The sequence below is a fragment of the Bubalus bubalis genome, chromosome 8, assembly GCF_019923935.1.
Source record: "Bubalus bubalis isolate 160015118507 breed Murrah chromosome 8, NDDB_SH_1, whole genome shotgun sequence".
Taxonomy (NCBI): Eukaryota; Metazoa; Chordata; class Mammalia; order Artiodactyla; family Bovidae; genus Bubalus; species Bubalus bubalis.
In genome coordinates, this window is record NC_059164.1 from 72,822,423 (window position 1) to 72,846,991 (window position 24,569).

Here is a 24,569-nt window from a genome sequence, read left to right on the forward strand (position 1 = left end):
GCTACTCTAGCCTCTTGAAATCACCATTTCATTCTGATTCTATGAATTTGACTATTTTAGATACCCTATATAATGGGAGGACTTCTCTGGTGGCTCAGATGGTAAAGAATCTGTCTGCAGTGCAGGATACCTGGGTTCAATTCCTGGGTTGGGAAGATCCCCTGGAGAAGGGAATGGCAACCTCAGTACTCTTGCCTGGAGAATTCCCATGGACAGAGGAGCCTGGTGGACTAAAGTCCATGGGGTCACAAAGAGTTGGACATAACTAAGTAATTAACAGTTTCACTTTTATTTCTTCATATGAGGGGAATCAAAGATTTAAATAAAAGTGTTTTTCTTTCTGTGGGCTTATTTCACTTAACATAATATCCTTAAAATTCATTCATGTTGTTGCATATTGCAGAATTCTCTTTTTTTTCTAAGACCCAAGAAGAATATCCAACTATATATATATACCATATTTTCTTTATCCATGTATCTGTTGATAGACATTTATGTTGTTTCTGTATCTTAGCTAAAATGAATAATGCTATAATGAACATGTCAATGCATATATTTATTCAAGATCCTGATTTCAATTATTCTGGATAAATACCAGAAGTAGAATTGCTGGATCATATAATAATTCCATTTTTAACTTTTTGAAGAACTTTCATGCTGCTTTCCAGAATGAATGTGCATTTTGCATTCCCACCAACATTGTTCATGTTTCAATTTCTCCACATCCTCACCAGCACCAGTTGCCCTTTTTTTTTTTTTTGATACTTGCATGTAATATTTTTGAAGGTGCAATTAAGTAACGCTAAGTTCATTCACATTGTTGTACAGTCATTACAACTCATTTCCAAAACTTTATCATCATCATCCCAAACTGAAATGAAAAGTGAAAGTGTTAGTCACTCAGTTGTGTACGACCCTTTGAAACCCATGGACTGTAGCCCGCCAGGCTTCTCTGTCCATGGGAATTCTCTAGGCAAGAATACTGGAGTGGGCTGCCATTCTCTTCTCCAGGGCATCTTCCTAATCCAGGGATCACACCTAGGTCTCTTGCATTGAAGGCAGATTTTTACCGTCTGAGCGACCAGCGAATCAGGAATCTCAAGCTGAAATGATATACCAACAAATAATAATTTCTCATCCACCCTGCCTCCAGATTCTGGTAATTACTATTCTATCTTATGTCTGTATCAATTTGACTATGTAGATAGCTCATTTCAGTGAAATCATGCAATATTTGTCATTTTGTCTGACTTCTTTCGCTTGTCATGCTTTCAAGGGTCATGTGTGTTGTAGCATGTATCAGAATTTAATTCCTTCTTAAGCCTGAATAATATTACTTGTATGTATATATTAATTTTGTTCATTTATTCATAAGTAAACATTTGGGTTGCATCCACCTTTTGGGCTATTGTGAAAAATGAAGCAATGAAAATGGTTATACAAATGTCTGTTCAAGTGTCAGCCTTTAAAACCATCAGATTTTGATTTAAAGAGTGGTTTATACCTTGTAAAACAATTAGAATCCTAAACAAAATAACAAATTCTGATCACTTTGGTATATTAATCGATTCATTCCATAAACATATACTTATTTCCCACTGTGGGCCAGATCCGCTGTTCCATGTTAGTGAGCAAGGGTGACAAATACAATGTACTTCCTTGCCTAGGTTACCTGGAGTCATTTGTTACAATGGATTCTGGTTCAGTGTACTAACCCAGAGGATAAATCCTCTCTTTTTTTTTTTTAAATTTTCAGTTAGTTCTGTAAATCTTAGTTTAGGAAAGTAAAAAAAAAAAAAATCTGTTCCTTAATCTTCTAAATTTAAAGTCACAAAAATTAGACATATTTTCTATTTACTTCCTGAATTCTGTGCTGCATTAGCCATTCTCAAAAAGTTTTTGGCATGATACCAAAATGAACTGGGATCTTCAGCATGCTCTGAATCAGTGTCCAAATAAAGAGAACATTGAGGTTCCAAATGACATATAAACTCATTATCTTCCAACAGGGAAGCATTCAACGATCATCCCCTAGACACATTTTTACCATCAGTTCAGTTCAGTTCAGTTGCTCAGTCTTGTCTGACACTTTGCAACCCTATGAATTGCAGCACACCAGGCTTCCTTGTCCATCACTAACTCCTGGAGTTCACTCAAACTCACGTCCATCGAGTCGGTGATGCCATCCAGCCATCTCATCCTCTGTCGTCCACTTTTCCTCCTGCCCCCAATTCCTCCCAGCATGAGAGACTTTTCCAATGAGTCAACTCTTTGCATAGGGGGCCAAAATACTGGAGTTTAAGCTTTAACATCATTCCTTCCAAAGAAATCCCAGGGCTGATCTCCTTTAGAATGGACTGGTTGGATCTCTTTGCAGTCCAAGAGACTCTCCAGAGTCTTCTCCAACACCACAGTACAAAAGCATCAATTGTTCAGCGCTCAGCTTTCTTCACAGTCCAACTCTCACATCCATACATGACCACTGGAAAAACCATAGCCTGGACTAGACGGACCTTTGTTGGCAAAGTAACGTCTCTGCTTTTCAATATGCTATCTAGGTTGGTCAATAACTTTTCTTCCAAGGAGTAAGCGTCTTTTAATTTCATGGCTGCAGTCACCATCTGCAGTGATTTTGGAGCCCCAAAAAACAAAGTCTGACACTGTTTCCACTGTTTTCCCATCTATTTCCCATGAAGTGATTCGACCAGATGCCATGATCTTCGTTTTCTGAATGTTGAGCTTTAAGCCAACTTTTTCACTCTCCACTTTCACTTTCATCAAGAGGCTTTTGAGTTCCTCTTCACTTTCTGCCATAAGGATGGTGTCATCTGCATATCTGAGGTTATTGATATTTCTCCCAGCAATCTTGATTCCAGCTTGTGCTTCTTCCAGCCCAGCGTTTCTCATGATGAACTCTGCATGTAAGTTAAACAAGCAGGGTGATAGTATACAGCCTTGACGTACTCCTTTTCCTATTTGGAACCAGTCTGTTGTTCCATGTCCAGTTCTAACTGTTGCTTCCTGACCTACATATAGGTTTCTCAAGAGGCAGGTCAGGTGGTCTGGTATTCCCATCTCTTTCAGAATTTTCCACAGTTTATTGTGATCCACACAGTTAAAGGCTTTGGCATAGTCAATAAAGCAGAAATAGATGTTTTTCTGTAACTCTCTTGCTTTTTCTATGATCCAGAGGATGTTGGCAATTTGATCTCTGGTTCCTCTGCCTTTTCTAAAACCAGCTTGAACATCTGGAAGTTCACTGTTCACGTATTGCTGAAGCCTGGCTTGTAGAATTTTGAGCATTACTTTACTAGCATGCGAGATGAGATAGATACAGATGTTCTATTTTTGCCATTCTATTTTCTATGGTAAAAATAGAACATCTGTAAACATCAGTACATGGTCAAAGATATTGATGGGATCCACTTTTTTGTAAATTTAAACATGACTCAAAAGAAGATAGAAAAAAATCAATGAACATTTATCAATAATGAGACAAAAAAATGACCTTATAACATTAGCCCATTTTGTAGGATGCAATAATGTACCCATGAAACTCCAGAATTACTTATAAATATATTAGGATATGACATTTATCTAAATGTGGGGATAATGAACATGGCAATAGAAAGTGCCAATCAAGAATTTCTAAGAGCGCTTGTATTGAAATTATGGGCCTATAAATTGTGTTAAATTTAAAATCCAACAGTGAGCTTAATTGACAATCTGGAGGTAGTTTTCCCATAGATGTCTTGTAGGCATATGGAAATAAAGTCATTTAGACATTAACAGACAATAATTTTTTCTTCCTAATATCTTCCATATAAGTATACAGTTCTCAAATTTGTACACCTTGAAGTATTTCAGAAGTAATTCCTGCACATGTTTTAAACTAAGGAAATCAGAATAGCAAAGATAACTGTAATTGGGACAAACATGTATTCTGTGGCTCAGATGAACCAGGATAAAATGAACTGTGTGTAAATTAAAAGTGTTAAAGATAAGTCACATCCTGAAAATGTTGATACATGAACATGTAAAATGTAAAGAAATCCATGACCAAAATGTGATTCTACAAGTAGTCCTAAAAGAAATTTTATCATGTTTTAGGCAGACCATGTATATGCTTCCATCCTCTGACCAATCACCAGCTGAATCTCTAACCCAGACATTGGGGAGCAAAGACCATTTTCATTGGTTTAATTATCAATTGTAGAATGATAATGGTTCCATTTCTCATCTTGCACCTGTGTTTGTTTTCCCATTAGCAAATATTAGCAGGTGATATAAAAATGATCTAATATTCATGAGGGAAAAGGTCAAAATAATTGTCATGTTGAATTAAACAGCATTTTTTTTGGTTCTTGAATGTAGTAACTAACACTTAATATGATTTGCATACATATAATGAGAGGAAATATACCACAGAGAGGAAGTGTTCAGGAGTGTGGCTGACATGAGTTCATACTGCAGCTCTGCTCCTTTCAATACCTATCAGCTCGGTTGCTCAGTTGTGTGTGACTCTTTGCGACCCCATGAATTGCAGCACGCCAGGCCTCCCTGTCCATCACCAACTCCTGGAGATCACTCAAACTCATGTCCATCGAGTCATGATGCCATCCAGCCATCTCATCCTTTGTCGTCCCCTTCTCCTCCTGCCCCCAATCCCTCCCAGCATCAGAGTCTTTTCCAATGAGTCAACTCTTTGCATGAGGTGGCCAAAGTATTGGAGTTTCAGCTTTAGCATTGGTCCTTCCAAAGAAGGACTGATCTCCTTTAGAATGGACTGGTTGGATCTCCTTGCAGTCCAAGGGACTCTCCAGAGTCTTCTCCAACACCACAGTACAAAAGCATCAATTCTTAAGTGCTCGGCTTTCTTCACAGTCCAACTCTCACATCCGTACATGACCACTGGGAAAAGCATAGCCTTGACTAGATGGACTTTTGTTGGCAAAGTAATGTCTCTGCTTTTCAATATGCTATCTAGGTTGGTCATAACTTTCCTTCCAAGGAGTAAGTGTCTTTTAATTTCATGGCTGCAATCACCATCTGCAGTGATTTTGGAGCCCAAAAAAGTAAAGTCTGACACTGTTTCCACTGTTTCCCCATCTATTTCCCATGAAGTGATTCGACCAGATGCCATGATCTTCATTTTCTGAATGTTGAGCTTTAAGCCAACTTTTTCACTCTCCTCTTTCACTTTCATCAAGAGGCTTTTGAGTTCCTCTTCACTTTCTGCCATAAGGGTGGTGTCATCTGCATATCTGACGTTACTGATATTTCTCCCAGCAATCTTGATTCCAGCTTGTGCTTCTTCCAGCCCAGCGTTTCTCATAATGTACTCTGCATATAAGTTAAATAGGCAGAGTGACAATATACAGCCTTGATGTATACCTTTTCCTATTCAATACCTATAACCTTGAACAAATCACTTAACCTCTGTAAATTGGCATTTTCCAAGCTTTCAAGTAGGATGTAATGTCTATATCAGAGGATTTTATAAATGGTTAGTTAAACTACTTCTTGTAAAATACATAGCAGGGCACCTCACAGATAGTACTTTTTCAACAAATTGTTAGTTATTTTACTGATTGATTATAATTCAGTTGTATTAGTTGCTTGTAAAAGTTTTCCCAGCATTCATAGTATAAGTAAATGGCTTCCAGATACTTCTAGCATACAAACCGCAAATATGAGTATAGGAGCAAGAAAGAGAAAAGAAATAGGCAAGATGCTCATTTTCTTGTAAAATTCAATCTTTTACTTTTAACTCTGTCTACTATAAACAAAGAAAAATGAGGATTATATTACTGAAGCAATTCCAAAATAATTTTATCTATTTTATAATATTAGTATCAGTATCTTGCTGAGTAAAATAAAAACTAATTTGGAAATTAAATCAGTATTTTCTCTAAAGAAATCAAAAGAAGTTGATTTACCTACTCACCCACATTTCCAACATCTGCTATTGAAATGCAGAAACTCAAGAGGTTTGTGAATAGAACTTTTGATAATCACATAACACAGGCCATTTTGTCAGATAGAAAATACTTAGCAGAATCTAATAAATTATGTGGCATTGACTGCATCTGCTCAATAATCCCTTATGTGAACTCACTTCAGTTGTTTTCTATTCTCTGAAAAATATATATATATGTATATATATACTTTTTAATTTAAGTTTCACTCCCTTTCTCTCTATTGCTGCCTTTAAAAAAAAGGAACAAGCCAGCCATAAACAATCGAGTCGATGGATGCCTATGAGAATTATGTTGCTCTTTCTAAGTCACTCCCAGGGCTTCTTTAGAAACTGAGTTTCTGTCCTGGAGACTTAGGCTGATTTTCTGCTTCTGACTTCTTATCCTGTCACTTAATAGAAGAAGGCACGAGAAGGTTACCACTGAGCTGAAATTGAAGTCAGAGCCACTGACCCTACTGCATGAACCTTTCATTTTGTTCCCCGGGATGGGTCATATCTTATTTGTCCATTGTAAAATTTTAGTGTCTTTTCACTGAATTCCCATTCAGTATTTTAAATCAATTTCCCAAGGGCTTCCTAGGAAAACATGTACAAAAGAACAGAATTTGAACTGCCAGTCATGAACTTACCTGTCTTATCTTTGCTAGTGTGATCCATTCTAAATAAAGTTACAAAAGCTTGATCAAGAATTTCAATCATATATATATAATTATACAAATTGTATACAATTATACAATATATACAAAGTTGTCATTCCATTCAAGGTAATTATAGTTACCTGGTGTTAACTAGTACTGTTAATAAATTAACAAGGGAATTATTATTTTGTTTCTTTGTAAATGATATGTAGTGAGTGAATATACAGAGGTGGTAATTTTTGTCTTCTCAACTATTGTAAAAATGGTAAGGCACTTTTCAAATCTTAATGTCAAAATAGTCATTATCTAAAACCTGAGATAAGAGTTTTATCACTTAACATGTAGTGAGAAAAATCCTGAATTCTATTTTCATTGTAAGTGCTTAATCTTAGAGATTCCATCCTTCTGAAAACTCATGCAATCCCAGCCCACAAACTGTAGACCCCTTTTTGAAACACATCCTGGCAGGAGCCAAGGGTTTATTCAGGAGTTTTCAACATCATATGAAGTCAGCACTGATGTTTATCTACTAAATACCACTTCAAAACATCCATTGTTGACAACTGGACCAGATTTGGCTCCATTCTGAATGGTCTATATCTGTGCCAGAATGATTATTAAATATTTTGAATATGGTAGGTCGCTGTCTCTCTGGAAAACCTGATTCAGTGATTATGTGGTAGGGCCCAGGGAGCTACAAATGTATATGCAAATGCATTCTTATTGAGAAAATCTAGGAAACACAGGAAAACTAGAGAAGCACACAGCTAGGAATCTGTTGGCCTGACCTGTAATCCCACTTTTTGCAAAAGTTAAATCTCTGCTATTAGGTTACATAACTTAATGTCTCTGTATCTCACTTTATCTGTAAAGTATGAGGATTTTAAGATTGTTTAAAAGATATAAGAGCTATAGAGGTCATAGATCCTTCTAATAGCTCTTTCATTTCTAAAGTGATATTTCTATGTTGAGTCATTGCTAAGTAACTGTCAAGAGATGGAGTTGAGAAGTTAAGTGCTTATCCCCACAGACAAAATGGGAAAGCTCCAAGAGTCAAGAAAAAGTGTAAGCAGTATTCTGGAAAAGGCAGGAGGAAGGAGAACTAGCTCAGGCTTTCTGAGGGGCTAATCTTTCCTGGAGTACATAGTAGGCTCTTTGGATGTTGTCTCAATATTGTGATGTCCTTAAATATTATTTTGTGAGTTTCTATTCTACTTATGAAGCTGGTACACACTTTAAGCAGGTGAGAAATTGGGACTTTAAGGAGTGTTAGACTAAAAAGAGAAGGATAGGTTATTAAAGATTAAACTAAAATTAGTATATTAGAACTAGAATAACTGTTGCAGAGTATACTAGAGTGGACATTTCAGAAAGAAAAGAAAAAGATAAAAGAGATATGGACATAAAATTATCAGATTGTGAAAAAAATAATGTTTAGTTTGATCCATTTTTCAAAATGATTAAATTAAACACAGAAGACTCAATTGAATGTCTCCCTTCCCAGCCACCACCACATCTGAAATTTGGAATACTACATTTGGTGTTTATGTGAGAAGTGGGGGAAAGCAAAAGATGGTATTTTTTTGACCCTTGAAACTTCTCCATTCCTAGTAAAGACTACATTGAGATTTTGCTGTATTTATTTTATCAATAATTCCTTGATCCAATGTATTATTTTATTGATAATAGGTATTCCCTGGTAGATCAGTAGGTAAAGAATCTGCCTGTAATGCAGGAGACCCAGGTTCTATTCTTGGGTCGGGAAGATCCCCTGAAGAAGGAAATGGCAACCCACTCCAGTATTCTTGCCTGAAGAATCCCATGGACAGAGGAGCCTGGCAGGCTACAATCCATGGGGGCTCAAAGAGTTGGACATGACTTAATGACTAAATCACCACCAGTCTTTTCACTGACATCTTGATCTATCCATTCCTATATGATAGTAAGACACATACTTTGATTTATAAATTGTTTTAATTATTAAAAACACCTGTGGTCTCTTCTCAAGAAACAAATTAATGCCAAAGTGGAACTGAACTCACAGAAAATAACTTATTTCATTGAGTAGGGAGACCACAGGTGTTTTTCATGATTACTGTCATTAAGCTTCATCATTCAGAATGTGTTTTTAGCTGCAAGATGGTAAATGAATTTGCTACAAAATGTGAAACTCTTTTAAGTATTCTAGAATATAGACCAAGTTATAATAGAGAAAGGGCATCTAAACAAACCTATTACCTCCTGAGAAAAGCAATTTCCCTCAAAATAAGTGGCACAGTCCCAAGAGGCCTGTCTCAAGACTCTTTGATTAGAGCTATAAATCCAGAGCACTGTTAGGCAGGGTAGGTGGAGGTACAGGAGACTCCACATTCATGGGACATATTTGCTGTTGAAGACCTACCACCAGGGAGGAACACTGGGTAAGGGTTATACCACAGGATGCAGATATGGTTTTGTTTGTTGGTTTGTTTGCCTGTTTTTCAGATACAGGTGTTAGATATTATTGAAAAATTTGGGGCATTAATTTAGATAATCCTTTTAATTTTCTCTTTTTTTAAATGTTAACATATGAATTACACTAATAGAAATATCAATGTTAAAGCATCCTGGTGTCCCTGGAATTAACCCAACTTGGACAATATGCATATGTTTGTATCTGTGTGCATGCTAAGTCACTTCAGTCATATCCAACTCTACGACGTGATGGACCATAGCCCACGAGGCTCCATTGCCCATGAGCTTCTCCAGGCAAGAATACTGGAGTGGGTTGCCATGCCCTCCTTCAGGGGATCTTCCTGACCCACGGATCAAACCATGTCTCTTAATTCTGCTGAGTTGGCATGTGAGTTCTTTACCACTAACCTCACCTGGGAAGCTGCTGGACAAGGTACACTATTATTTATATTGATTTATAAATAGTTCACATTATTTTTATTGATTTATTATATATATTTATATGGATTTGGATATTTTGTTTAGAGTTTTCCCAGATTTATTTCAGATAAGTGAACTAATTTCTTTGTCTTTCATAGCAAGGAGTCAAATAATACTGTTTCAAATTACAGTACATTTTGAAATTTGGTTTTCCAATTGCCCTTACTTTAGGGAAATATATTAGGAATTCATAGGTCTTATTAAGAGAACATTTGTGTACAGTTCAGCAGTTTCTTAAGTTTCAATGGTCTTCCTTTCCTTCTGCTAAATTTAAACAAAATTAAGACATTTTTATTTAAAAATTAACTTTTTGTTTTTTTTTAGGGAAAAAGAGGTGTCAAAAATAATGGTCATACATTATTAAATGATCATTATTATTGTCACCCTGCTTATTTAACTTATGTGCAGAGTATATCATGTGAAATGCCAGGCTGGAAGAAGCACAAGCTGGAATAAAGATTGCCAGGAGAAATATTAATAATCTAAGATACACAGACGACACCACCCTTATGGTAGAAAGCAAAGAAGAACTAAAGAACCTCTCGATGAAAGTGAAAGAGGAGAGTAAAAAAGTTGGTTTACAATTCAACATTCATAAAACTAAGAACATGACATCTGGTCTCACCACTTCATAGCAAAAAGATGGGGAAACAATGGAAAGTGTGAGAGACTTTATTTTCTTGGGCTCCAAAATCACTGCAGATGGTGACTGCAGCCATGAAATTAAAAGACGCTTTCTCCTTGGAAGAAAAGCTATGACCAACCTAGATAGCATATTAAAAAGCAGAGACATTACTTTGCCAACAAAGGTCCGTCTAGTCAAAGCTATGGTTTTTCCAGTAGTCATGTATGGATGTGACAGTCGGATTATAAAGAAAGCTGAGCACCAAGGAATTGTTGCTTTTGCGCTGTGGTGTTGGAGAAGACTCTTGAGGGTCCCTTGGACTGCAAGGAGATCCAACCAGTCCATCCTAAAGGAAATCAGTCCTGAATATTCATTGAAAGGACTGATGCTGAAGCTGCAACTCCAATACTTTGGACACCTGATGCAAAGAATTGATTTATTGGAAAAGACCCTGATGCTGGGAAAGATTGGAGGCAGGATGAGAAGAGGATGACAGAGGATGAGATGGTTAGATGGTATCACTGACTCGGATATGAGTTTGAGCAAGCTCCAGGACTTGGTGATGGACAGGGAAGCCTGGCGTGCTACAGTCCACGGGGTTGCAAAAAGTCAGACAGGACTGAGTGACTGAACTGAACTGATTTCTCAGTTTTATTTCATTTAAATTTTTATTCACTGTCTTTTCTGTTGTTTGATTTTTTTCATAAACATGCCTTAACCTTTCAAGAAAAAAAACACAGAATTCTCTATTTAAAAATACAAGATATATTTACTTATTTTCTTGTTGTTAATATCAGCTAAACTAAATTCACCTTGATATTTTCTTGTTCCAAAATTTAGTCTAAATTACTACAGTGTTGCTGATAGACATATTTGTATATATACTGAGCTTATGCCAACTGATGTTCAGATGACAAGAACCTGTAGGGAGTGAAGACTGGGGCATGTTGTAGATCACTGACCATCTGTTCTGACTGGCCTTTCCCATGTCCCTTTGTCCTTAAGCATTTTTAGTATCATCCATGGGTATATACTTTTCAGTTTTCACTTTCATGCATTGGAGAAGGAAATGGCAACCTACTCCAGTATTCTTGCCTGGAGAATCCCAGGGACAGAGGAACCTAGTGGGCTGCCGTCTATGGGGTCGCACAGAGTTGGACACAACTGAGCGACTTAGCAGCAGCAGTAGCAGCATGGGTATATACAAAGATATTAACAACAAAAACTAAAATGTCATATTGAGATAGGAGCAAGATCAAAGCCCTCAATTAAAGTAACAACTGTTTGCTTTCCCTTCCGTTATCTTGTTTTAAACAGCTGCTTCTTATCAATCACTGCTTTCCTTTTTGTAATCTTGCTTGCTGGTTACATCCGTGGGAAGTAGGGCTACCTGGTGAGGGGAGGGATCTGAGATGTTTGAGTGGGAAGATATCATTTATAAAAGATACCCAGAACAAAGTCGGGGTGCTCAGCCTTTGGAGGTGACTTCACTGGGCCCTCACCAGTGCTGAATAAACCCTGTTGGTCTGCATCTTTGAGTGCCACCTATCTCTTTCTGATGCCATGGTTTCCATAACAAGATCTTTTAAAATGAATATTATAAACTATTTTAATATCTTTAGATATCTACCGGGCTTCCCTCATAGCTCAGTTAGTAAAGAATTTGCCTGCAATTCAGGAGACCCCAATATCTACCAGCTTACTCTTTTATTATGAGTCTGACTATATCTCTATGTAACATATAAATCTTATCTATCTCACATATAAATACAATCACACAATATTTGTCTTTCTGTAAGTGGCCTATTTAATTTAGTATAATGCCCTTTAGGCTTAGTGGTGGTTACCAGTGCCTGTGGCATGGAGGGAAGGGAGGGAAGATGAAAGTGAAGGAAGAAAGATAAAGGGAAGAAGGGAGGGAAGAGGGAAGGAGGGAGGAAGAAAGAAAAAGAAAAAGTAAAGGATGGGAGGGAGGGAGGATGGGGGAAGGGAGGAAGAAAAATGAATAGTGGTTGCCAGGACTGGGAGAGCCCAGGGCGTCATGAGCACTGTTTAGTTGATAAGCTTAGTTTTGCAAAATGAAACGAGTTCCAGAGATGGATGGATGTAACAGTTGCACAAAATATGAGTATACTTAATACTACTGATTATTGTTGTTGTTTAGTCATTTTGTCATGTCCAACTCTTTTGTGACCCCATGGACTGTAACCCACCAGGCTCTTCTGTCCGTGGGATTTCTCAAGCAAGAATACTAGAGTAGGTTGCCATTTCCTTCTCCATGGGATCTTTCCAACCCAAGGATCGAAACTGTGTCTCCTGCTTTGGTGGGCAGATTCTTTCCCACTAAGTCACCTGGGAAGCCCTAATACCACTGAACTGTACACTTATAAACGATTGATAGTAAGTTTCATGTTATGAATATTTTACCACAATAAAAAAGTCATGAAGGCCAAAAAAAAAAAAACTTGATGCTACAACTTAAAAAGTGTACTAAAAAGTATACTATTTTGTAAGTATCTTATTTTTTTATCACCAGCATGAAACTTACATGTGCTCTGTAAATCCTTGTATCGTATTATTGTTTGAATCTTGGGGAGGACTCCAATCAGATGCCCAGACAACAGCCTGAGTAGAATGAGGGTTGGAGAAGAAGTGATGAAAGAACAGGCAGGACAGGAGACTGAACTTCCAGAAGTATTTAAACCAACAGGGATCCCCAAAAGGAAAGAGGGTGGAATTGTTTGGCTTTTATTTTGATGTCTGTAACTGGCTCCTCTGCAGTATTTCATGTAGGATGAATCTGACACATCCATGTGATCACCCAACCATAAAGACAAAAGTCAGCCCAGAGTTCTCCCTTCGCCAAATGCCCCATGTTTCTGTCCTCTGTTTCTATCTCACCATCTCTTACTCGGATCATTGCAGACTCTTTCCTACTTGGCCTTCCATCCTCCAGCCTCACATTCTCTGATCTGCCTTCCAATTTTCTGTCACCAAGATTTCTAAAATACACACCTATTTTGTTCTCTGCCACTTCTCTCCTCCATTTTCTATAAAATCCCTGTGTCATGGCATCATGTCTTGGCATAGGGGGGCTTTCTTTACGTGGCTCTTTTTGGTCTCACCAGCCTTCCTCTCCTGTGCTCCCTCCACCTCGCAGTCTCATTATTGCTACTTCAACCATCCTGAATGCCTTGAACATGTCTAAACATAACAGTCTCTCTTGTGTCTTTATATAATTTTTCATTCTATAGTTTTTCCTAGAATGCCTTCTTTGATTATGAACACTTGCTTTCTTCCCCCCCCCTCCACAACCCCAGCATTTTCTATAGACATTGCAGTATCTAAGAAGTTTCCTGACCTCTTCTTTCACAAGAAGAATTTATTTCCCTGGCATGTGTTCCTTTGCTGAGCTTTAGTGTTACTTCATTTATAGCATTGACAGTGATAACACTTTTGTCTTATCCCCTCTTCTAGATTATATCTCTTTTCAGATAGAAATTATGTCTTCATTTTTGTAAATTTCTATTTGCCTGTAAATTGGAGGTAATTAATATAAAATTTGCAATGAATGAATGCAAATTAAAAATGACATTTATTTGAAAAGATGCAGTATGCCATCTATAGGAGAATCAGTTTTTAGTATCCTGGCAGACCTTTTCTGGGTGAGTAAATTTGTCATATTGCAGTCCTTTCTGATTATCCACTTCACAGCTATAAAATGGGAATAATAACTTACCCTTCTGAACATGGCTGTGAGAGTAAAATGAGATAAGGTAGTTTAAAAATGCCAGGAATGCATAGTGAATATTCAGTGTTGACTCTTTTTTCTTTATCTCTATGTTGTTGTAGGGGAGAAGGCAATGGCAACCCGCTCCAGTACTCTTGCCTGGCAAATCCCATGGACAGGGGAGCCTGGTAGGCTGCAGTCCATGGGGTCGCTAGGAGTTGGATACAACTGAGCTACTTCACCTTCACTTTTCACTTCCATGCATTGGAGAAGGAAATGGCAACCCACTCCAGTGTTCTTGCTTGGAGAATCCCAGGGACGGGGGAGCCCGGTGGGCTGCCGTCTATGGGGTTGCACAGAGTCGGACACGACTGAAGCGACTTAGCAGCAGCAGCAGCATGTTGTTGTAGAAACTTGCCTCCTCTGTAGTTTTATTGTTATTATATTGTTAATATATTATATTATATATTTCATATATATTATATTATTATTAATTCAATTAAATGATTGCTTTTGTACCACTTCCATTAGACAATGTTAAAATACATTTCCTTTGGACAGTATTTCTGAGTTTGGAAAATATGAGAGGTGTAAGTGATGGTATCTACATGCATCAAGACTGAAGGTCTCCACTTGTCAAGGATAAAACAGGCTCAAGTAATTTAGCCTTGCCTTCTTTTTCCCCCAAAGATGGCAATTACCTGGTATTTTATTGTTGTGTGATGTGTGTGCGTTGTCACTTCAGTCAAGTCCAACTCTTTGAGACCCTATGGACTATAGCCAGCCAGGCTCCTCTGTCCATGGGCTTCTCCAGGCAAGAATACTGGAGTGGGTTGCCATGCCCTCCTCCAAGAGATCTTTCCAACCCAGGGATGGGACCTGTGCCTCTTCTGTCTCCTTGCATTGACAGGAGGGTTCTTTACCTCTCATGCCACCTGGGATAACCTTATTGTTGTAGTAAGAGTAATTCAGAGCCTGATAAACACTGAGAAAAAGAGGAAAAGACAGTTGTGGAATTTACCCTTCTTCCTGTTTCCTTTTCCTCTCACAAACCAGGCATTTTAATCACCCTCATGTGTTTGAGAACAGCACAGATGTAGGAGGCATAACAAAACTGATGTGTGACAGGCCGTCTGCTAGGGTTGCTCTTTATATTTAAGCCAAGGACAGACAAACAGGAACAATATGACTTGGATGCCCTCGAGGAGCTACCTCTATACATGGGATACAATTAGGTTGAACATAGTTAACTGCAAAATTCCTCTTATTTTTTCAAATCATTTAAAACACAAATAGTGTTATCTGAAACACAAATTAATTAACACATCCTATGTAATAAAAAGGAAATGTCAAGATCTCCTAAACTAATTAGTGGTCTATCTTTCTCAACTATCACTTTTTCTCCACAATTAGCGAGAAAGCTCTTGATTGTTGTAGCTGTCATTTTCCCTTTGTATAAGCTGTAAAACATGTACTCAAACATTTCTTTGATGAACATATTGTCACCTAGTAAAATGTAATGGGACATTATTTCTTTTCCAGAAAAATGACAAAGAATAAAGTCTTTGATAATAGTATTCTTTGATGTTATAAAAGTTATCAGACTTCCAATCTGGTGCCTGCAATTTTGAAGGGGATTCATTAATCACAGTGGAGTAATTATCTTTGGCAGTCATCTTTCTCTGAGTCATGAAAAGCCCTGAAGGTGAATGTTATTATACAGTGGAGAGGAATAGAATATTCATGGTGTTTGGTGAACAAAGATTCCCAAGTACAACAAGCTATATTTGAAAGAGAGTATGTAGTGTGAAAAGCATAGCTCTATAATCATGTAATGACCTCCAGGGCTTACTCCTGTGTTTACTACAGAATTGACATTGACCTTTCAACAGGAACAAGTGACAGAGTATCACACAGCAGATTGTGTGGACGTGAACATCAACATTTCCTAGACTTAACCATACTGTGCTTCCCTCAACTCCCCAGGTGTGCCTCACTTTACAAATAAGCTCATAAACTAAATCGATGGGAGGCATATAAGGTCAAATTTTTCTCTAGTGTCTGGTTCAAACATTTTCTGTCTTCCCTTTGTTTGTGCACAGTTATATAGAGAATCTAAAGCACAGGTCAGGTGTGAACTTGACTCTGAGCCAGGAAAGTAGATGTAATTTGAAAAATTGCTTTCATAAGAGGCTGAGAATAACTAATTGAAACAAAAGTAGAAAATACACTGAAATTTGATACTGTAAATTAGATGAACTTGCCAAATATACTTAGCTTAATGACTAACAGCACAAAGTACAACTGGTGGAAATTAGCCTATTATTTCGGAGAAGGCAATGGCACCCCACTCCAGTGTTCTTGCCCGGATAATCCCAGGGACTGGGGAGCCTGGTGGGCTGCAGTCTATGGGGTCACACAGAGTCGGACACGACTGAAGCGACTTAGCAGTAGCAGCAGTAACAGCAGCCTATTATTTTAATATTTTGGAATACATGTATTAATTTCTGAAAATGTCATAAGGATGTTCTTATGACAACAGGCCTCATTAAATCCTACCCCCAACTTAAGCCTTCAAAAAGGAATACATCTCAACAAACTTACATGATGAATATATTTTGAATTATTTTCTTTGATCTAGCCTTAAAGTCCTTCATAAGATCCAGACTCTGGTTCAAACATCTGCTAAATGGTCCAGAGTTATTCAATTCAAAAATGTTTGTCACCAGATTTCTTATCTCCTTAAAGTAAATCATCATATTGTTGTTCCATTTTTAAGTCACATTCAACTCTTTGTGACCACATGGACTGCAACACGCCAAGCTCCCCTGTCCTTTATTATCTCCTGGAGTTTGCTCAAATTCATGTCCATTGAGTCAGTGATACTATCTAACCATCTCATCCTATGCTGTCCCCTTCTTTTGCCTTTAATCTTTCCCAGCATCGGGGTCTTTACCAATGAGTTGACTCTTTTCATCAAGTGACCAAAACATTGAACAGCTTTAGCATCAGTCCTTCCAATGAATATTCCAGGTTGAATTCACTTAGGATTGACTAGTTTGATCACCTTGAGTCCAAGGGACTCTCAAGAGTCCTTCTCTAGCACCACAATTTGAAAGCATCAATTCTTCATATAGTATTATGTTTAAGTTAAAGGTACTGCCTTCCATAAAATATCCTAAGCTGAAAATCTCCTGTTATTAAGTCACCCAGTCGTGTCCAACTCTTTGTGACTCCATGGACTGTAGGCCGCCAGGCTTCTCTGTCCATGGGATTCTCCAGGCAAGAATACCAGCATGGGTTGCCATTTCCTTCTCCAGGGGATCTTCTGGACCCAGGGAATGAACCCAGGTCTCCTGTGTTGCAGGCAGTCTCCTGCATTGCACATGGATTCTTTACCAACTGAGCCACCAGGGAAGCCCCAGTCACCTTTTACTATCCTCTCTTCAACCCTCCATCCTCTTCTGTTGCCAAGTTCTGTCAGCCTCATTTCTGAAACACCTCTAGGATTATTTTCTCTTTGCTTTGCTCAGGACCAATGCATCAGTTCCTGCTCTCACCTTTCCTAAATTTGATTATTACTCTGACTTTTTGACTGCTGTCTTGGTCCTATTCTCATACACTCTAATTCTCCTTCTAACTGCCACCAAAATAATAGTATAAATATAAATCTTCTCCCCTTGTTTAAAATGCCTGTTTTTAAATGAATTAGTGTTTATATTTATGTTATCTTCTAACATGGCCCTAAACAATTCTCTTAAATTATTCTCTTATACTTTTTTTTCTTTTCTTCTTCAATCCACCTTTTAATCCTCCATATCTTTGAAGATTTTCCTCTACTAAAAGTTCCTGTTCACAACGTTACATATGTCTTTCTCCACCTGGCAAATAAATAGTGATTCTTTAAGTGTCTGTTCAAATATCCCTTCTCTGTGACACATTTACCTAAAACCCCAACAAAGGTCAACCTCTTCTTGCTATGAACTTCATAGTACTTTTAGAAAATCCTTATTTATCATATAATGCAGAGCTTGTTCCTACACTTGCTGATTACCAGAATCTCTTGAGGAACTTTTAAACAAGAGAACTACACAATCTATGGAACTCTACTGTACATTTCTTTAGAGTTATTTCTGGGAATGGAGTCCCAGAAGCTTCCAGGACTTGAAAACAATGGATTTGCTTAGTCATCTCTTTATTCCCAACTGTGAGGGTGTTGCCTTGTACAGGAAAAAACATTAGTGAGTGCTGGTCAGAGAAAAGGTGAAGTCCATTAGTCAGTCTGTCCTCCACTCAGATCTGCAAGTTTACTCCACCCTCATCTTTGACATTAATCTGGTGATAGCTTGGGCTAGGACCTACTAAAGCTCAGAGTAGATAAGCAACTGGAAGTCTATAGAACTTTATAGATCAAAGAGCTCATGTAACAGAACAAATTAAGCAAGGGCTTTGAAGGTGGACAGATTCTGGCTTTACCATTTTCTAGTTCTGTAATCTTGGATATGTTACCTAATTAATTTGAGCCCCAGATTCTTCACATGTAAAATTGGTATAAGATTACATTGCTGTAGAGAGTTGGGAGAATAAAAAGAGCTGGTGAAGGTAAAGCACAGAACAGAATAGGCATATATTAAATGGTGGCCCCTATTATTACAAACCTTTAGTGATCTTCACTAACTTCATGAGTCAACATCTGATAATATTTCATAAATGAGTACTTTCTTCTAACATTTATCTCTGAAATCTTTAACTATCAGTATAGAATTGTGCTCACTGACATGAAATAAAACATTTACATAGTTTCTGCTCAATAATCCTTTAATAGGAAAATATTCAGGGTAAAATAAGAAGGCTTTATCCATGGTTTAAAATCCTGCATCAGTTTAGGGAAGGTTTAAGAACCAACTCTAAGTTGGTTAAGAATATAAATTATCTGCAATGTTCCTTAAACAGTCATCCTTTCTAAAGAATCATGGGAACACTCACGAGCACTCAAAGTCAAGTCTAAATCAAGCTAATACCTCCTATAAAGATAGCTACCCAGCTGAGTGGTGATGTAAGAGTATTTGGGTGGCCAAATGATGCTGTGATATTCATATCTACTCATTTTCTCTTCATCTTGATACTTTTAAATAATGGTAATTCCAGGGCAGATACTACCCTTTAGAATATCCCATTGTTCAACATATTTCCGAAGGAATTTTTACTTCATAATGAATTATTCTGGTTTAATTTGGCTTAGACGATCTATAATTTTGGCAGCTGCACTTTGAGACAGCTCTTCCTGTGAAATCTTTGTTTACACTTTGTATGTGTGCACGTGTGCAATAAATCAGGCTCAATAGTGTCTCCCCTGTCATATTCCATCATATAACACTAATAAAATTTGACATGCTCTGGGATCTTGTGATGAATAACCATATGTGGTGACAACTTGGAGAATGCTTAAAAAATATGCTCTGCAGTGGTTTCAAAACCTTACATGTACTTCCAAGTTGTTGAAGTAACCTTTATAAAATAAAATTCTCCAGCCACAAAAAGATCAATTTAGGACTTTAGTACAAAACTCATGGAGAGATATTCACATTAAGCTTATCAATAGCCATTATATAACAAGGGTTATAAAATGTAACATACCTAATATTGCAAAAAAGATATTCCATATTTTATATGAATACCAAAGCTATAAGAAAATGACATGAAAGAATAAAGACATCACAGATTAAAAACTTAATCTGTTTTTTTTTCCTTTGGTTGACTTTTGGATGAGTCTGTCTCCTGAAATAGTCATTATTTATATACTGTTGAGCTAGATTCTGAACTGAATGCTTTGCCCATGGTAAGCACTTTACAGAACTTAGTTTTGCTGCTTTCGTGTATCAATATTGCCATTTGCTAGTTGAAGAGACTGAGACTAAGCCAGTGAAATTAACAAAAGTCACATAGCTAATAAGTAGTGGAGAGATGACTAGAATCCACATATTTTGTTCTGTTTACAAGCACTGCAGTCTCCAGGTTCTGCCTCTCACTTGTCCTCTTAGACAAAACTGAATGTCCTGTCCGGACACCATATCCTTGTGGCATTCAAATCACCTTTCCTGTAGAGCTTGCCTCGTGGCTAGACTTGTATTCACCAAGAAGGGAAGAGGTGATTTCTGCCTGAGAGCTGAGGACTGACTCCCACAGCTGTGCAGAGAGACCTTTGTCGCCTGTGAAAGCATATTGTGCAATTCTGCTCTGATTAGCAGCACAGCATGACTTCTGAAATCAAGCAATTTCTAAAACCCAGCAGGATTCATCTAGAGAAAGCCCTGTCAACACTCTTCTTAAACCTATACGTACTAAATTTGGTGCTAAGCTTTGACACTGAAGCCCACAGAATATTTCCTGGGTGTCATGAACTCAACATTCTACGATTTTATATTAAAAACAATTCCCCTATTGGAACAAACTGATGTACATGAAGCAATGACTAAGGTAATATTAGAATTTTCATAATTTTATTAGTATTAAACTTGAAGATAGTAAAATTGGAATTAAAACAATTAAAAAACAAAAGTTTTTCTCTTGCTTTAAACACTTTTCTTTTTTCTGAATAGGAAACTTCTTTTTAATTTTTTTTTATTGAAGGATAATTGGTTTACAGAATTTTGTTGTTTTCTGTCAAACCTCAACATGAATTGGCATAGGTAAACATATATCCTCTCCCTTTTGAACCTCTCTCCCATCTCCTTCCCCATCCTACTCCTCTAGGTTGATACAGAGCCTTTGTTTGAGTTTCCTGAGCCAGATAGCAAATTCCTGTTGGCTATCAATTTTATATATGGTAATGTAAGTTTCCATGTTATTCTTTCCATACATCTCACCCTCTCCTCTCCTCTCCCCATGTCCATGAGTCTATTCTCCATGTCTGTTTCTCCACTGTTGCCCTGTAAATAAGTTCTTCAGTTCAGTTCAGTTCAGTCGCTCAGTCATATCTGACTCTTTGTGACCCCATGAACCACAGCACTCCAGGCCTCCCTGTCCGTCACCAACTCTCGGAGTCCACCCAAACCCATGTCCATTGAGTCAGTGATTCCATCCAACCATCTCATCCTCTGTTGTCCACTTCTCCTCCTGCCCTCAATCTTTCCCAGCATCAGGGTCTTTTCCAATGAGTCAGTTCTTTTCATCAGGTGGCCAAAGTATTGGAGTTTCAGCTTCAACATCAGTCCTTCCAATGAACATCCAGCACTGATCTCCTTTAGGATGGACTGGTTGGATCTCCTTGCAGTCCAAGGGACTCACAAGAGTCTTCTCCAACACCACAGTTCAAAAGCATCAATTCTTTGGTGCTCGGCTTTCTGTCTAGTCCAACTCTCACATCCATACATGACTACTGGAAAAATCATAGCCTTGACTAGACAGACCTTTGTTAGCAAAGTAATGTCTCTGCTTTTTAATATGCTATCTAGGTTGGTCATAACTTTCCTTCCAAGGAGTAAGCATCTTTTAATTTCATGGCTGCAGTCACCATCTGCAGTGGTTTTGGAGCCCCCAAAAATAAAGTCCATCACTGTTTCCCCATCTATTTGCCATGAAGTGATGGGACCAGATGCCATGATCTTAGTTTTCTGAATGTTGAACTTTAAGCCAACTATTTCACTCTCCTCTTTCACTTTCATCAAGAGACTCTTTAGTTCCTCTTCACTTTCTGCCATAAGGGTGGTATCATCTGCATATCTGAGGTTATTGATATTTCTCCCGGAAATCTTGATTCCAGCTTGTGCTTCTTCCAGCCCAGCGTTTCTCATGATATACTCTGCATATAAGTTAAATAAGCAGGGTGACAATATACAGCCTTGATGTATTCCTTTTCCTATTTGGAACCAGTCTGTTGTTCCATGTCCAGTTCTAACTGTTGCTTCCTGACCTGCATACAAATTTCTCAAAAGGCAGATCAGGTGGTCTGGTATTCCCATCTCTTTCAGAATTTTCCACAGTTTATTGTGATCCACACAGTCAAAGTCTTTGACATAGTCAATAAAGCAGAAATAGATGTTTTTCTGGACCTCTCTTGCTTTTTTGATGTATCATTCTTCTAAATTCTATATATATGTGTTAGAATTTGATATTTATCTTTCTCTTTCTGACTCACTTCATTCTATATAATAGGTTCTAGGTTTATCTACCAGATTAGAACTGACTCAAATGTGTTCCTTTTTATGGCTGAGCAATATTCCATTGTGTATATGTACCACAGCTTCTTTATCCATTCATCTGTTGATGAACTCTAGTTTGCTTCCGTGTTCTAGCTATTGTAAATAGTGCTGCAATGAACAGTGGGAAACAGCTGTCTTCTTCAGTTTTGGTTTCCTCAAAATTCTTAATAAAGAATGTTTTGCCTATTTATGGAGAATTGGCATAATGTCCCTAAACTTGGGTAAAAGTGAATGAACATTATTAATTATACTTTGAAGACTTATTAAATTATGAAATCATTCCCTCATTTTCTGACCTAGGAAATGTACTATCATAGTGATTTTAAATTATTAATTTCTATATCAATACAGGACAGTGAATCTTATCTGAACATTTATTATATATATTTCTCATAAGTAACATATTATAATGGCTTACACAGATAATGATAATGGATAATGTGGTGGCAAAGAAGAACTTATTTAGCATTCAACATATTATGTATTATTTTGACATTCTAATAGTATCAATTCTTCTGGAATCAGCTTAATATCCATGTACTTTAGTCTGTAGCATGTGGACAACATCACTCCTGGGGGAAAAGAGAAAAGTATTATTAAATTTGGATATACTTCCTACAATTGATAACTATTTTTAAAAAGAAATGTGTGTGTGTGTGTGTGTGTGTGTGTGTGTGTGTGTGTATCTTCCTAGTCCTTTCTCTTTTGGTTTTTTCCTTAAACATTCAGTTTGAAGCTTTATTAGAAATTCATCTTATGATCATATGCAGGACTTTTAAGTTGGGATTGGAGGTGACTGTTGAGATACCATCTAACCTTATTGTTTTTCTTTCTTTCTTTCTTTTTTTTGATGGTTTATTAAGCTGTGCCTTAGTACAGACACTGGGGCTTGCCCATGGTGCTCTTAATGTACAAGGCCCTGACATTCTGCCAATTTTTCTTGAGCAATGACACCAGGAAGTTGACAGCTAAGTGGATGTTGTACACAAGCTCATCATCTGTCATCTTCACGTGGCCAACAGCCACTACCAGACACAGCACCTTCTTCATCTGGAACTTGATCGTGGACTTCACTTCATCAACTTTGGCCACTATGTTCTCACTGTGGGTCAGCAAGGAAGGGGACTTGCCAGCCTTGTTCAGGCCTGGGCCCAGGATTTGGGGGATCTGCTTGATCAGAGACTCTGAAGCCAAAAAGGCATCATATTTCTTGGCCAGCGTCTTGACCAGTTTCTTATTCTTGTTGAGTTTTCTCAGCGCCTCGATGTCCATGTGGGGGATATCCACAGCCTTGGCCTCATCAATGCTGCTGGTCCCCCAAGACACACATGGAGAACATGGGGCGGGGAGTGGACTTAAGCCTGACGGTGCCCGAGAAGCGTTTGTCCTTCTGAGGGTCATAGTTCTTCAGGCTGATCTGAAGCTCCACCGTCTCCAAAAACTTTCTGCGCTTGCGCTGGTTCCGGTGCAGGACTTCCTGCACCGCCTCGTAGAGGGTGTCGCGCGAGACTTTGCTGCTCATAGTTCCCTAGGCTGCGATAACCGGAAAAGAGCTAACCCTATTGTTTTCCAACTGCACTTTAGGTATAGTAAAGTGAAAGTCACTCAGTCATGTGCTATTCTTTGTGACTCCATGGACTGAGTCCATGGAATTCTCCAGGCCAGAATATTGGAGTGAGTAGCCTTTCCTTTCTCCAAGGGATCTTCCCAACCCAGGATTGAACCAAGTCTCCAGCATTGCAGGCAGATTCTTTACCATCTGAGCCACCAGGGAAGCCTTAGGTATAGAATGAAAATCAAATCCCTAAGTGACTTATTGAGCCAAAAATAAAATCCAGGAAAATACAGTGTAATTGTTGATTCGATGCACTATAATATAGATATCAAATAAATTTTCCTTCCAGTTTGGGGAAAAAAAAAATGCTCCTTAATTCTTTTAATTTACAAACACCTTTTATTTTTTCCAACAGCGAAGCCACAGCTGCCCACAGAGGCCATTAGCAGCTTTAGTGATTTTAACACTTGAAGCCTAAGTTGCTGCTGCTGCTGCTAAGTCGCTTCAGTCGTGTCCGACTCTGTGTGACCCCATAGACGGCAGCCCACCAGGCTCCCCCGTCCCTGGGATTCTCCAGGCAAGAACACTGGAGTGGGTTGCCATTTCCTTCTCCAATGCATGAAAGTGAAAGTGAAGTCGCTCAGTCATGTCCAACTCTTAGAGACCCCATGGACTGCAGCCTACCAGGCTCCTCCGTCCATGGGATTTTCCAGGCAAGAGTGCTGGAGTGGGGTGCCATTGCCTTCTGCTAAGTTAGGAGTTCAGTATTTCTTAACTTAAAAACTTTATTTAGTTTGTGTCACCTTTTAAATTGAGAAACTCTTTTTCTTTTTCTTTTTTTGGAAGGAGGAGGCAGCAGAGAATAGGGCTAACGTATCAATTCATTGTCTCTATGGCCCAGAAAAT

The 24,569-nt window shown here is 38.1% G+C and overlaps 1 protein-coding gene and 1 pseudogene across 3 annotated transcripts in view; one reads left to right on the forward strand and one right to left on the reverse strand.

The window, feature by feature from the left end:
• The window catches only part of ZNF804B (zinc finger protein 804B), a 288,365-nt gene that overhangs the window by 122,029 nt on the left and 141,767 nt on the right, over positions 1–24,569 (forward strand). The window lies entirely within an intron of this gene.
• On the reverse strand, positions 22,825–23,655 carry LOC123334762 (annotated as a pseudogene).